The sequence below is a fragment of the Anopheles gambiae genome, chromosome 2 (assembly GCF_943734735.2).
Source record: "Anopheles gambiae chromosome 2, idAnoGambNW_F1_1, whole genome shotgun sequence".
Lineage (NCBI taxonomy): Eukaryota > Metazoa > Arthropoda > Insecta > Diptera > Culicidae > Anopheles > Anopheles gambiae.
In genome coordinates this window covers 97,275,188-97,289,866 of record NC_064601.1, presented here as the reverse complement: position 1 = coordinate 97,289,866, position 14,679 = coordinate 97,275,188, and the positions used below count along the sequence as shown (strand labels likewise).

Below are 14,679 nucleotides of genomic sequence, written 5' to 3'. Positions count from 1 at the left end.
TGAGGCGTGCAAACGGCGTCATCCAAGTCACCGGAACGAACGAAGCGCGAACCGTTGCGCAAAATTACACCACAAATTCCACGCCCGACAGCCATCCATCATGCGGCAGTAACAAACGATGACCGGGGAGACATTGTGAGCGGTGAGGACCAGGCAAAGGTAAACACAGGCGTTCGGGCAAGTGTGGTTGTTTTTTGGCAGTGCTGTGTGGTGCGTGGGAAAAAAACGGAACCTGCCTTTATTCCCATGCCTCCGGTCGGTGTGACCACATGATGATGATTTTCACTTCTCAGTGTTGGGTAATCCCCAGCAGGAAAATTCCATCACCCCCGTACCCGTGGAGACGACGCGTGCCAATGTGTGCCGTTTCGCTCTAGCGCTTCCTTTCCTCCGTGGAGAATTAGTGACTTGCTGGTGATGCCTTTTTCCTTTCAGTCGCTTTCTCGCACACACGCGTACACAGACACACAGCAATCTTCCACCCGGTGTGCGGGCGTACTCTCGAAGGGCTGGCGTCCTTCGTTTGTTTACACTTGTTTCTTCCTTTTTCTTATCACGGGTTTTCGCTCCCTCACTCTCTCTGCGTATCTTATTGCCACTTATCTCACTCGCACGTTCTAAAACCGGAAAAATGCGCAGAACAGACGGCGCAAACACCGAACCGAAGCCAACCCACCGCCACCGGGGGATGGTTGGAGAACGTCCTGCTCCATCCACGGTACAGCAACAATAGGGGAAAACCTCCCCAACTAATCAGATGACAGATGGTGTTCGAATGGTGCAAGCGACCGCACAGCCGCCCGGCCGAAGGTAAACAAGTTTGGCGGCCAAAGTGCGCATACGCGCAAACGAGGACGGTTCAGAGCTCTGGTCGGCCACTTCGGCCGCGCTTTTAAAATAGCGTACGCGTCGTGTTGGTTTGTTGGTTGATCCGGCTTGGACTTCGGGTCCGCCGGAAAAAAGCCGAAACCCTAACCTATCTCGCGCGCCCATCGAGGGACGTTTGTCGGCCGGCGAAGACACCAATCCATCCTGTTCGGTGTGCACTACCGTGTCGCACTGGTTTCGCCAGTCGGTCGCTTTCATTCGAACGAACTAGACGCGTTTTCTGTCGTGCAGGTGTGTTTTGCCGTGCTACTACTACGTCAAGCTGACAGCTGAGTGTTGTGAGTCATCACTGTGTACGATCGCGATACTTAGTTTAGTGTTTAGCTCAAATTGTTGAAACTTTTTGATGGCTCTGGCGCCAAAATTGTGTAAATTTTATTGCTCGTTGATTATGGGCAAATGTGTGTAAGGTCGGGCAGAAGTGTAGCAGATCGTAATAGGCTCAGTAGGCCTAGTATACAAAGGATCCAGCCATAGATCTTAGTGTCTATTACCCGGGGAATTTGTTAGGAGTGCGAAGTCATTGCTATTGAAAATTGAAGCTTCGAAAATTCCCATCCAAAGCTGCAACATCACACTCAAGTGGCTCTTGAACCGCTCAATCGAGGATCACGAAAACGATAAGTACCAAGTACTGCTGATAAAACCCCGTCAGCTCAATACTCCCAAACAGTGTTGACTATAAATCACTGCGCTCTGCGGTGGGGCGATAATCCGCTGCCATTGCAAGTAAAAAACACAAACCAGGCAGAATCAACATCGAGAAACGAGTTAATCACACACTCCACCAGCAGCACTTCTGACACTCATCCTCAGTTGGCGCTGCATCGGGGGCTGCAGGTGCAGGTGCTTATTAGTGCCGGTAGGCTCACGCGTGAATAGTTGCAGTGGTTTTTTCTCCCCCATCTTCATCTCACTCCCTCCGTACTCCTCAAAACCATAATGAATGTAATCGAGTGATTAAAGCGTGCGGAACGTCGGGAGCGTGAAGGTGAGCCGTGTTTTTGTGTGTAACCGGGTCAAACGGTTGTTGTGGTTAAAGCGTGCATATCATTTGCGTTTGTGCCGGTGTGTGTGTGTCTGTGTGGTTGGCAAGTGGTGTGGTGCAGGTTGCACATTGTAGGTGTGCACAATTTTCATTACGCTTTCCCCTTTGCCAGACACGTGTGTTGTGTGGTGGAGTCTAGTGTAGAACGAGTATAGGAGCGCGTTACGAGGGCGCATCATCAACAGCAGCAGCAGCAGTCTAGCACCCCTGACTCCCTTCTGGGGTTCGTCTTCCGCAGGTATCTGTTTAATGTTTAATTTCATTAATATTTATTAGTATTTAGAGAGCGCTCACGGACGATGTGCAGACGGGCTGCGAAGCGACACTATGGCAACCACGGCCGCCTTAAATCAAAACCGTGTCGTTTTGTACGCAAGCGACAGACAGACGGTTTGCAGCGCAGCATAGGTTTCCGGTATGCAAAAATAACAATCGTTAGCTCCAGACCCTTTGCTGACTGCGAAGAATGTGTACCGTGGCCTTTTGACGAATGGATAATCCCTCTTACCCCCGGGGTCGTAAATTATTTCAAACGACAAACGACTTCCACCCCCAATTGTACCTTCCCTCCGTTTGGGTGAGTGGATCGACAGAGAGCATCAACGGCCTCTTAAGAGAGGGTGGCTGGCTTTGAGTGGTTTTGTGGTAGGGCGGAAGAAGGGGGAGGAATTTTTCACGCCTTAGTGGAAAAGTGTCGTGCCAACAAGCACAGCATAGCTTTAGTTATTTAAAGTGTCTGTGGGTGGACGGTCTGGTAAACACCTTCCTTACGGACGCTTAAGGACGACCTCGGTTTGTGGTGGTGGTGGTGGTGGTGGTGGTCGGTGTGCAGAAGCATCAAATGCCCAAGGCCCGAGATGCTGTCTGCTTAGAGGATTAATTAAACGTAACCCCAAGATCCGTGGCCGTAGAGCGGTGCCGAGCGTCAAGCAGCGCTTCAAAGCATTTCAATCCATCGCACGACGTCACTGTCTGATGGAATCATCGGCCGGGTCTCGGTGGGTTGTATAATTTATCGAAGAAAAGTGCGAAACGGTGAAGGAACCTCGCCCCCTCCCCCTCAGATGAAGTGATGGTTTTTAGCTGGTTTAATATTGCATGCATCGAAGCGCATGCTGCGAATGCGAGATGGACGTGCTGAATGCAGTTGTGTAGTGCATTAAAACTCTTTGTCATTGACGAGACCTTTTACGAGCAGAAATGGAAGTTCCAATAGCTTTGTGGAGTGATGTGTAATTTAATATGAAGGAAAATAACAGCAGAAATTCCAAATAATTGATAATTTTGAAAAAAAAATGCCAAAAAGCTCGCTAAACCTTAAGAAAAATTCAAAAAACATTTTTTTTATGAATTGAGGATATGGATAAACATTTGAAACATAAATTCAAAAAATATTTAATATTGTTTTAAAAATGTATCGCAACTGTTTTATGAAGATTTTAAACACATTGAACAAGATGTTTCATTTCAATTCAATATGATCAGCATTTCATTCCATTTTTTATCCTAAAAATTGTGATAAACTTGCCATAAAAATATGCTATAAGTCACGTTTCATCATAATGACGAGAGCAAACAAGCAGTGCGGTGGTTTAGTTGTGCTAAAACCATCGCAACGCTGTATCGATTTTGTTTGCCCACAGTCTACGGCTTTACCCCCGACCAGCATAATATGATAATCAATATCGAGGATGCGCCCATTAGTGTTCAGTAGCTCGTTCGATGGAGTGAGAAAAAACACCATCCCATCATCATCACGACCATAATAAAACCATACCCACACACCGACCTTCAGCAGTGAAGGTAGAGTTGGAGCTGGCATACATTTCCCAGCATCAGTTGTGGGTGACAAAATGCTCCAACCATCGTGTAAGTGTAGCGTCCATAATCTCCCACTTTACCGTAAATAATCGATGCATCAGCAGTGTCGCCTCACACAACGAACGGCATTAGAAATGCAACCTTCAGGCTGTGGTGGTGGAATTTGTAATGTTGTGTGATGTTTTTGGTTTTTAGAATTGCACCCTTAGTGAAGTGATGGGTAGGTCCCTACCGCAGACGGCACCCTCCTCTGTGGCCGGAGTGGAATTCAGTGTATGTGGACACCCCAGTCGTAGATTTATGATGCATGTCGTGGCAAATGAAAGGATTCCCCAAATTTATAAGCTTAGGGAATGGTGTAATTGTGTCACTGTTTGTAGCACTGGTTTCTTCTTCCGGGACAAATTTGCTCCAAGAACTCAGACGCAGGATCTGGTGGAGATTGTAATGCCACCATAGAACACCACACTCACATGAGATGGGGGCTGGGGAAGGAACAATTTCAATTTCACCACAATTAGTCCAGAACATGAAGGGTACGATATTTATATATTTTTGCATTCATCAAAATTTCGGAGTACAAGCATCCATGAGTGTGTGTGTGAGTTTGAAATGATCATAGTGCATGGAATGATTCCGGTGGCAGTGGTGTAAGTGGTGAAACGTTGCCAACGTCCCAGCGCGTGATGCGTCCTGTGGCAGTAACAGGAAAATTCAATTCCAGCTGACTCGATGAAGTTCTGACGGGGGTAAATTGTGTCTCCATCACAATTGAGCTGCTCTGCAAGCATGGAAAAGGTTAGAATAATGTGTGCAGCGTGAGGTGGAATGAACCCCGGAGAAGATGCTGTCTCACACGCGTCGTTAGTCGTCGGGAAGTCCTTCGGGGGTAAGAAGCGGCACACGACACTCGGAAAGATCTTGAAGTGCACAGAGCTGGTCGTCATTGCAACTCAATTTCCCCCAGCACAACGACATCGTTTCCCAATTAGGAATCGTTGCAGTAAGCAGTAAAACTTTCCACTGTGCAAGTGTAGCGACAGAGAGTTCTGTGCTGGAACATAGTGGTGCGAACATATTGTACCGATGCGCTTTAACGCTTCCGGTCGCACCGGTGTGGAGCGTTCGGTTTATGAATCTATTAGTGTTCTTCAGGATCGAGTTCGTGTGAGTGAGAAAGGATAGTGTGTAGTTGCTGATGAAGTGAGTAGAGCAGGGCTCAGCCCGCAGGTGTCCGACAGGTGTTGGCCGTGAGCTAAGTGGATAATGAGGTATGCCAGACAGTGAGGATCGTGCACGGAAGGAATGGTTTTGGAAGCAAATTTAGTAGATCCTCAAGCTGATGGTTATGTTTTAGACTTGATTGAGAGATTATGGTGATTAGGAATTGATAAATGAGCACACCGCAAGTTAGTGATCATGATTGAAAGAAGCTCCCATTAGAAATATGAAGAGTTGCTTCATTAATGTTCCGAAAATTTGAACTTAAAATGTTGTTTTAATAATTAATAATAGGCTTACCTGTCACCAGACTGAGAAGGACATACATGATAGTGCAATCTCTTAATCAAAATATGTACCGCATAGTTGTATGTGCCGTATTTAATTTGCATGCTTCCTTCAGCTGCCCTTTTTTTGCATCCCTTGCACACATTAGCGGAACAATTGCGTGCAGCCCATTATTAGAGTCTATTGACGAATCCCCTCTTTGCGCGCTCAAATCACAACATGAGGAGCAAAACGTGTCGAACGTCGAAATTTGTTGTTGATTCAATTCCAACCAATTATGCTAATTTGTTGTCCCAGGGCGGAACGTCAACAAGCGCGTTTGGTGCGTGTGCCAGTGGCGATCGTGCGAGTTTTAGAGAAGTGGCCTGAACTGGAGAACTGGTTTTGCAAAAAAAGCCATGCCCCTCTATCACAACGGGGCGTACCGGCTAACTGTGAACTGTACTTGAAACAAACTCGTGCCGGGTGCTTTTGCTGCAAACCCCTCTTTTTCCGCTCCAGTTCCAATTGAACGGTCAAAAATTTGACAAATCAACAGTGGTCGAACGGATCGAACCGGGACCGGACGCCCGATGCGTCCAATTTCAGGATCAATGACTGCAGGAGTGCATTTCAATTTGTCTGTGTGTTCTGAGTCCGGTGCGTTAGATTCGTGCGGTGCTGGGGTGCTGTGAAGTGTGCCTCTTTCTGTGGGATGGACTGAGAAAAAAAATTGCCTGTTCTGCACACAGCACGAGCCTGGATTGATGGTTTTCTGGCGGTTGACTCGACTGGGAGGCCGAGTCGAGTGTGCTCCCCTTAGCAAACGCACCAAACACGCACAGCACAACAAGCGACAGTGCAATGCAACAATCAGCAACAGCAGTGTTTCCAGGCCGACAGCCCAAAGCTCGGGGTTGAGCCCGGTTGCGACGATTGTTGGTTTTTCAATTAAATCTGTCAACCGATGAGGCCAATCCGGTACAGCAAACCGTCCTCTTCCGTGTTTTTCGGGGGGGGGGGGGGGGGGGGGGGGGGGGGGGGCTTGGGCGACCTGTGGGCCACAGCGAGCTGACGCCATTCGGATGCCATTCGGCACATGTTTTTGACAGAAGCGTCTCCCCGGCGCAGCGAGTGCAGCGAACGTTTGCACACACGCTACGCTACTGCTGGGTTGGATACAAAAACCGGGTTGCACGCCGGCATTCGAGCAACCGCCCAGTCCTGTCCAAATGTTCCAAACACACGGCCACAGATGCGTGTGTGTGCAACCGATGTACGACAATCCGAAACAGTCCTGGTTTGGTTTTGCAGCGACGCCTGGTTGCTGTTGTTGTCGTGTATGTTTTTGTCCGGTGCAAACAACTGGCCAACAGTGCAGCCGGACGGCAAAGTGCAGCCGTTAGGGTGGGAAAGCGTGTTTCTAATGTTAAAATTTTCCAAACGGCATGTTATGTTAATTGAGCGCACCATTACATCTGTGCCATCGACATGTCGGCTGCATCGTGCCTGTGCGAGTTTGTTGCGATGAAGAAGTTCGATGACGACGATGATGATGAGGAGCCTGGCCATCAAGTGCAGCTTCTAGTGGGCATGCTTGGGAAGCATGGTATTTTTCCGTACAAGAACCAGTACCAGTAATCTGGGCCAATGGGGTTGGGGATGTAGATTAAGGAAACATGTTGCCGTCGGGAGGGCTCTTGAACTGTGGGGAAGAAATTGATAAATGATTTGATTTATTGCCCTCTGTGCTGTGTTGATGTGCAGCTGGAATGGAGGGATGTGGTTGGTGGTTGGTTGTTGAGAATTACATGTGACATGTGCGTTGTTTTTCTTGCATCGACAAATTGCTAGCTTTTACAAAGCGTTCATGCGTTATGGGGAGCTTTGATGAGTCTTTGCTGTGTCTTATGGCGTGGAGATGGACCAGGAAATCTAATTGGATGTTTGCTGTATCTCTTTTCTGGGAAAAAATCATATTAAATTCTACAGCAATGTTTCCAATTGGAAAAATAATATTAAATGTAATTAAAGCATATAGCGTACATGTTTGTCCATTAAGAATGCAACCCTATTAGAAAAGGAAACAACATTCTGCTGTCGATTTAACTCACCTGAACTGTCGCAACTAGACGCTGACAAGCGATTACTATCTGGCCTTGTTAAGCGTTACGCATCAATCTCCTGCTAGAACGGAGCGCTAAAACGGTGTCAAATGGTTTGAAGTGGAGAATGGGGAGGGGCGGTGAAACAAATCCGAAACAGACAGTAAGCACCATTGAAAGAGATTGAAACACACACACATCCACACGTACACTCGCATAAAGTAGGTTGGACGCGCCCGGGCAGCGAAAAGCCACACCAATTTAAAAACTGTCACTCGCCTGTACGGCTGACAGACACCGACTGTCAACCGTTTGTCAACCGCCGTACGGGTAGATTTTTGAGGTGTGTAATGTCCCGTTCTCGATCGGCAATGGATCGTGGTTGTGTGATGTATGTAAATTCAATTTAAACGTTCCTTTCGGGGTGTACCTACTGTTTTCCCACTGGAGCGTTGGTTGCTGTACGACGATGTACCAACCCGTGTAAAACCATTCCCTGTTGGGTGTGAATGGGGTGCCATTGGGAAGGTACAATATAGCCACAGGTATGACTGTCTTTTGCGTTGTGCCGTGTCAGAAGCTGCCGGGTGTCCGCTGTATTGCCGCTGGACACGTTTGATTGATATTCATATCGAACTGAGCTGGGAGGACAGACCGCGGCTCAATAGTCGCCTCTTTTCCTTGCAGCATTGTGTTGGTTTTATCGCGAGCACACGGCATGCACCAACGGAGGGCCGTATATATCGCGTGAGAAAACAAAAACCACGTTGCGGATTGCACGCGAGCGTAAAAAAATGCGTTTTTGGGCTCGAAAAAAAAAACAGAAATCTGGCGTCGGCGAAAAAACGGTGTCATAACAAAACGTGTCCTCCCCTATTATTTCGCCTCCAGCGAGGGAATGTGAGATGCTTGAAATATTCAAACCCCACAGGACGTATGGGGGGGGGGGGGGGTTTTTTTGGTTGTTGCGTTTGTATGTGTGCTCTTCATTTTGCTGCTCCCGCTGTGTTTTCATTGGCACCAGTTGCATGAGGTGGCGAATTGCTGCCGATAGTTTTAAACAGTGAAGGATGCGCCACCACTGGTAAAGGACAAAAACTATTGCACGGGAAATCGAACATTGAACAATGAAAAACCACTAACATACACACACACAGACGCTGTTCAATATATCCATGGGTGGTTTCCGAACTGTGCGCACGTGTTTCGAGTGGGCGTTGTGTGGCCGGCGGTACTGTTCTACTTTTATTGAGCGATCATTGTTCATTTCGAAACGGGTGGCCGAACTTTCGGCCGCACACAGTCGGCCGGTGTTGTTTGATGCGGTTGGAATGTTGGAAGTTTTTGAAGGGCACAGAGCTTGATGGTCACACCTGGTGTGAAAGGTTGGTGTCGGTTGGTGTGAAACAATGAGCATTTGACAGTGGGGTTTTGTGTGTTTTCTAGCTTGTTGTACTGCTCTTTTAGGATTATCAATTTTTCTTCAGTTCAGTTCAAAAGAATTCAATGTTTTTTTTAAATTAATTTACTTTCGGAGAACTATGTTTAAATTGTTGAAATAAGAAATTTACAGTTTAGATGTGATAATAATGTTGCCAAAAATGTGGAAATTATACACACCAAGAAAGGAAATGCTTCTGTCGAATTCCAGGAAAACAGGCTCCTTTGCAAAACAGCTACATTTTTAAGCCACACCTGGGATTGATTGGGAAAATGGCGAAGCGAACGGAAAAGCTTCTCAATAATACATGAAGTGGAATTTTCAATGGAAAACAATTGACACCTTCCACAGTGCCCAAAGACGTGCCGGAACAGTTGCTCATAAAGAATTGAATTTTGGCAGCAACACACAAAAAAACTCTCTCCTTTTTTCCCACACCCTAGCTCGCTTTGTTATGTGTATAAAACAAGGAAGTTCCGAAAAAGACGTCGAACCTCGAAGCACACAACCTACGTTTAAAGAGCTCCAGAATTACACACCCAAAATAAGTACATTACCGAACCACGAAATGAGGTAATCACGGTTGTGGCAGCATGGTGTCTACTAGCTGGCGCAAAAAAAAAAGAATCCCCACACGTAACCTTGTGGCAGGTTAAACTTTTAAAGATCTTGACTTTTGGTTTAATTTCGCCTGCTTCATTCCCAGTACGGCATTTGTGCCGTTGCTGTGCTGTGTCTGACATTAGGAAGCATCGCAGCAAGAGACAGCTGTACGTGTGGAAAACTCATCCCCATAGCCTCCGCTGCCGCTAGCGGTGGGCAGCTGTTTGGCTTTTGTTCGTACACTCTGGTGGTGACTATGGCGAGACTATATGGTTTTTAACCCAACCTCCTCCACTCCCCGCCATCTCAAGCTCCTTTCATAACCGACCCAGCTGTATCTGTTATGCAGCTAGCGGCAACAATCCAGAGCGCTAGAAAGAAACAAGCGTTTATTTATGCAAAAGCACCGAACCATATCAACAACTTAAAAACACACAAACACACACAGCACGAGAATTCAAAATTCGTCCCCGTGTGTGTGTGTCGAGTCGGGTGTGCCACTGGAGGATAGTGATTTGCTTTTCATAAACTGGCCCGAGTTGTTGTGGCGCTTTCTTTCTTTTTTTTTTGTTTTCGCTTCCTCATTCCCATGTGTGTATATCTTCTGAAAAAAAACACTTGGTGCTGCTAAGCTGCGTATTGTCTTTGTTTGGGTTTGCTGCCAGTTTCGCAACATGAAATGCTTTCCTCTATTGTTTCTCTGTTTGGTAGAAGTGGAGTAGAATACGTAAATTTGTGGCATTTTTTTTTGTGTTATTGTTGCAGAAAGCTGTATTTTTCCATAACTTGCCTCGTATTTGTGTGTTTGTGTGCGGAAAATAGCTTTCTGTTGTTTCGTACGTGTCCCATTTCGCTGTCAGACAGAAACGTTTCATTGTGCCCGCGGGTCGCTCCAAGCACAATTGCATTAAGGTTTTGAAGTTAAAGGGAAACGAAATTAGGATTTTAGTTGGAATGAAGTGTGTGGCGATGGTTTGGGTAGGGTTCAGGAGTTTTGATTGTAGTTTTGTACGGGAAATGGATTCATACTTTTCATACTTTTTTCAACAGACATTTTAACAAGTTTTTAAGGTAAATTTTTTGTTGATTTTTTAAAATAAAAAATCCAAGAAAATTCATAATTTCTACTGACTAGCAAACTTCAACTAACGTCAGAAGATGAAATTCCGCTAAAAATTGACATAAAATTTGATATGATAATGCTTCAACAAGACCAGAACCTTCCCTTTTCCTTACAAAGCAATCAGTATGAAATAGAAAATAAAAAATACCATTTCCTTTCGAGTAGCTGCACCACTCCTGGAGCTAGCCAATGCATCAAACAGCTAAATTCATTCCAAATGAAAATACCACTGCTCCACTGCCACCGTTCACATCGCTCAACACTGCGTCACCTAATAATCCGCTGCAATCAGCAACAACGATCGTGCCACGTCAGACCGTGTTGGCGCTCGCGTCTGTTTCCTTTGCGTGTATGCGTCAGCTCAGCCAGCTCAGCTCTCTATTTCATCCATCATGTGCCTTTCATCTATGGGCGGGCGGGAAAAATATCATTTTTTACGATCATTGCTTCCCTCACTGTCCCCATTAAACAGTGTCCGGGTAGCGGGTGGGACTGTCAACTTCTTCCTCACGCTCACGCTAAGTGGCTGCAGTATACATTTCGTGTGCTGTCCGTAGCTGCTAGGTAGGAAGTGGCGGCGAAGGTGAAGAACGTAATGATTCTTAGAAAATTAGAAACAAAAATCTTTACACCGGTAAAAGAAAAGAATAACCGCTTTGAGAGAGAGAGAAAGAAAGAATTGGTGAGTCATTGAGATCGAAAAAAGGCAGACACATGACAAAACGATGTTGTGGTGTGTCTATTTTCACCTTTCAGCCTCGTTCAGCGTGGTGGTGAGTTGGAATCGGCAAAGGTATGTTGATAGTTAAGCGATACGTACGGGCACACTGTTGCTATGTTGTTACGGTGATGGTGAGAAAGATTAAGTTAATTAAGAAAATTTATTGTATCCTTGAGCTTATTTATGTTCCTGCTTTGTATTGGCGGGTTGAAAAGAACGATTATTCCGGGCAGCGATGAAACATATTTCTTTCATTGTTGAAATCTTTAAATATAAATGCTATATTTGAATTCATTTAAAGAGATGTTTTACAAATTGTTAGAAGATGAGAAATAGAAGGTTTTAGTCCAAAGATGTTGTTTCAATTTCCTACAATTAAGACACACAAAGGCACTTCAAAATGATCATTTTATTTAGAGTCAGTTTAATAATTAAACACTTTGCTACATTCTAATGACTCTCCTTTTAATACCGTGGAAGTGGGTAGATCTGTTCCACTTACAAAAATTAATTTACATAAAACGTCGCTCCATATTCGTTCCCTGGCTTCTCTCCCGCCGACAGTTCCGATCCGGCACGACCACCCTCGTCGTTTTACCGATTTCTTTCTTGTATCGGTCTCAGCACAGCTTGAACAAAAACGTTTAAAGGTAGCACTAGCGACGGTTTCGAGTATTTGTTCGCGTTTTTTTTCCTTCCACAAACCTCAACTAAGTGTTGAATTTTGCGACACTTCCGGTCCACGACAGTAGGGGTAGGGTGGAAACAAGATGAAGAAGAAGAAGGAGACCGCAAGTATGGCACTTGTCACTCGCCGCCACTTTGTACTTCATTATGCAAAATGTGTGAATAATTGAATTAATTAATCAGTACATTACTACCGTACCGCCGCAACCGTCACGACCGTAGCTGATTATTTGATGTATATTTTTAAGTGTTTCTTTCCTTCCTGTCCACCGCAAACACACACACATACACACAACACTTTGTGGCTGAAATAAAGGTGAAGAAATCTTTCCAGCCGTTGTGTGGGAGCTGCTCGTTGCCTTTATAACTTTAATAGAAGCGGCGCAACTGTAGCGAAAACGGCACGGCAGGAAGTCAGCTCGTTCCGGCCGGCTCCGTTAATCCGTTTTAAAAAGTGCTGACAATTTTAATTAATTAATTGCTACGTTCGTGTGTGTGTGTGTGTGTGTGTGTGTTTGTTGTCGTGCGACTTCTGCAATCCCTTGATGCTTTCACGCAATCCATCTTCGCCGGTAGGATTATCGCGAATATCAATGCAATCTTTCACACTTCACTAATTAACTTCAGGCTCGGTGAGCGAGAGAGAGTGCGTAGTGTTGATGAGGAGCGTCGCAGCAGGGGGCAGGAGTTTCACCCGATTAAGGAAGCCTTTAAATGATTGGATGGAAAAAGCAGGCGCTTTTTTCCCCACCGACAGAGTGGATTTCTTACTCGCTTATGGGCTTTCGTTCGGTTTGATGGTAACATTCGCGCTGAAATCAGTTCGCTGATGGAACTCGTTTTTGTGCATTTTACCTTCTTTTTTGCATTTCATGTTGGTTTCGGTTCTTTCCGATAAAAACCAAACCGATGGATGTTCGTTTTTTTGCGCCTCTCGCCCATAACGCGCTTAATTGCAGTAGCTGAAGCCGAATTAAACGGTTCATGGAATATGCTGAAAAACAACACCCGTTCCATGAGAACGGGAAAGCAAAAAAAAAAAAACACGCAAACACCCAATCCCGACACAACCCTTGCATGCAAATCTGTCAGGAAATGGGTGCCAGACATAACCACCTCCGTACTCGCAGATTGCATACGTGCGCTTGTGTGTGAGTGCACACTGTATTTTATGTACGTGAAGCTGTTGTCGACAGGCCCGGAAGTAGGTCGATGTTGCCAGCCTGTGACCGGTACGGTGGAAGCGGCCGGTAGCCTCGCCTCGGCCTGACGGGTGAGAATCAATCAAGTTAATTGAATCGAATTAATTCCAGTTAAAATGGAAATTAAAAATCTCACCACGAACTGCGCGGAGGGAGCGAGAAGCTGTGTTGTGTAAGTGGACCGAAATGGGTCGGAACAAACTCCAAACACGCGCTGCTGCTGCTGCTGTTGCAGTACGTGTGAAGTGAAATGCACAAAAATACATGAACCGGTGTGCAGCGCTGGTGGGTGCAAATGGTCCAACATTGCAGCGATGAAAATGGTACAAACGGATGCGGAAATCGTTCGTGCTGTCACCACTGTGTTTTGCATGCTGAGGAGGAGAGCGGGAAGAGTGAAAAGGGGTCTGAACTGAAAAATGTCCACCATACACACAGACACACTCACGAAAGCAAGTGAGAGTAAGAGCAGTGCAAAAAAGGCTAATGGAAAAGGGGTGTGAGAATTGTGAAGCGCCAGCAGCACCGACAGCCTTGTAACGTTCGACTTTTCGGCCGTTAAAGCCGAGGGAAACACGGACCGAAAATAAACACCTCCGCTAGCGCAATATGGTGTGTGCGTGTGGAAGATAAATTTATTGGTGATTATACTGTCGTCATCTGTTACAAGATTAATAATACATGAATAGTTGGAGAAATTGTGTGTTAAACACACAATTCGGTTCATGCGCCTGGGGTTAAAGCGCAATGGAGGCGCCTGGTGCCAGTTGAAACTGAGCAGGAGGAAGTTTTTCATTTGTATTTTAATTTAAATTCGGACTCAAAGGGAGCACAACAAGTCTTAAATGAAATGGGAAGCATGAGAGATTATTTGTGTGAAAGAACTTAATTTAATCTTTAATATGCTACTCGAGCTTCTATCAACTGTTCCTTAAAGCTCTAATCAACTCCGCCATTAAACATTCCACCGCACAAATCTTACCTTCTAAGCTCGTAATGTCATAACAGATTAGGTCTAGCGCTAGATAATCCATTTTTCACCACCCACTGTTTACGTATTCTGATGTATCGTCTAATCTTTCGTTGCAGGTACGTGCGCGCGGTGTAATCCATCCTGCATTAAACCGTCATTTATCACCGTTTGATAACACAACTGAAAGCGCTGCGCCACCAAGCTAGCGACATTTTCCTGCCCGTAGGCGTAGTCGGTTGCAAGAGCGTAATGGTGGTTGCAACCCAATTGCAAGACTTACCAAATGACCAACAACAGCAGCATGTGTGATAAGTAGGAACAGGTTGTAAGTACGTTCGAAAAACATTGCCTGCAGCCTACAGCCATTCGACAAAATGGTTCACATTTGTCCATAAGCAACAAACCAGTTCGTGGAGGGGTGATAGGGTGCCACTGAATGCACCGGAATGCCAGACTGTTTTGACAGATCGAAACCGGAAACGAACACAACACAACAGGCGATGGTTGTGCCCTTGTTATCATTACGATTGTTATTATCGTTGGTATCGTTATTGTAAACATTTCGATATCGCAGACTAC

General features: G+C 45.7%; 1 protein-coding gene across 2 annotated transcripts in view; it reads left to right on the top strand.

The window, feature by feature from the left end:
• The first annotated feature begins 1,023 nt into the window (after positions 1 to 1,023).
• LOC5667128 (uncharacterized) overlaps positions 1,024 to 14,679 on the top strand; it is a 74,579-nt gene continuing 60,923 nt past the window's right edge. Inside the window, exon 1 of one of the 2 annotated variants that reach the window (XM_061644630.1) lies at positions 1,024 to 2,174. The gene's annotated coding sequence lies outside the window, so the exon portion shown is untranslated. Of the gene's footprint in view, positions 2,175 to 14,242; positions 14,426 to 14,679 lie in introns of those variants that run through there. The other variant, XM_061644631.1, reaches the window with a different exon arrangement.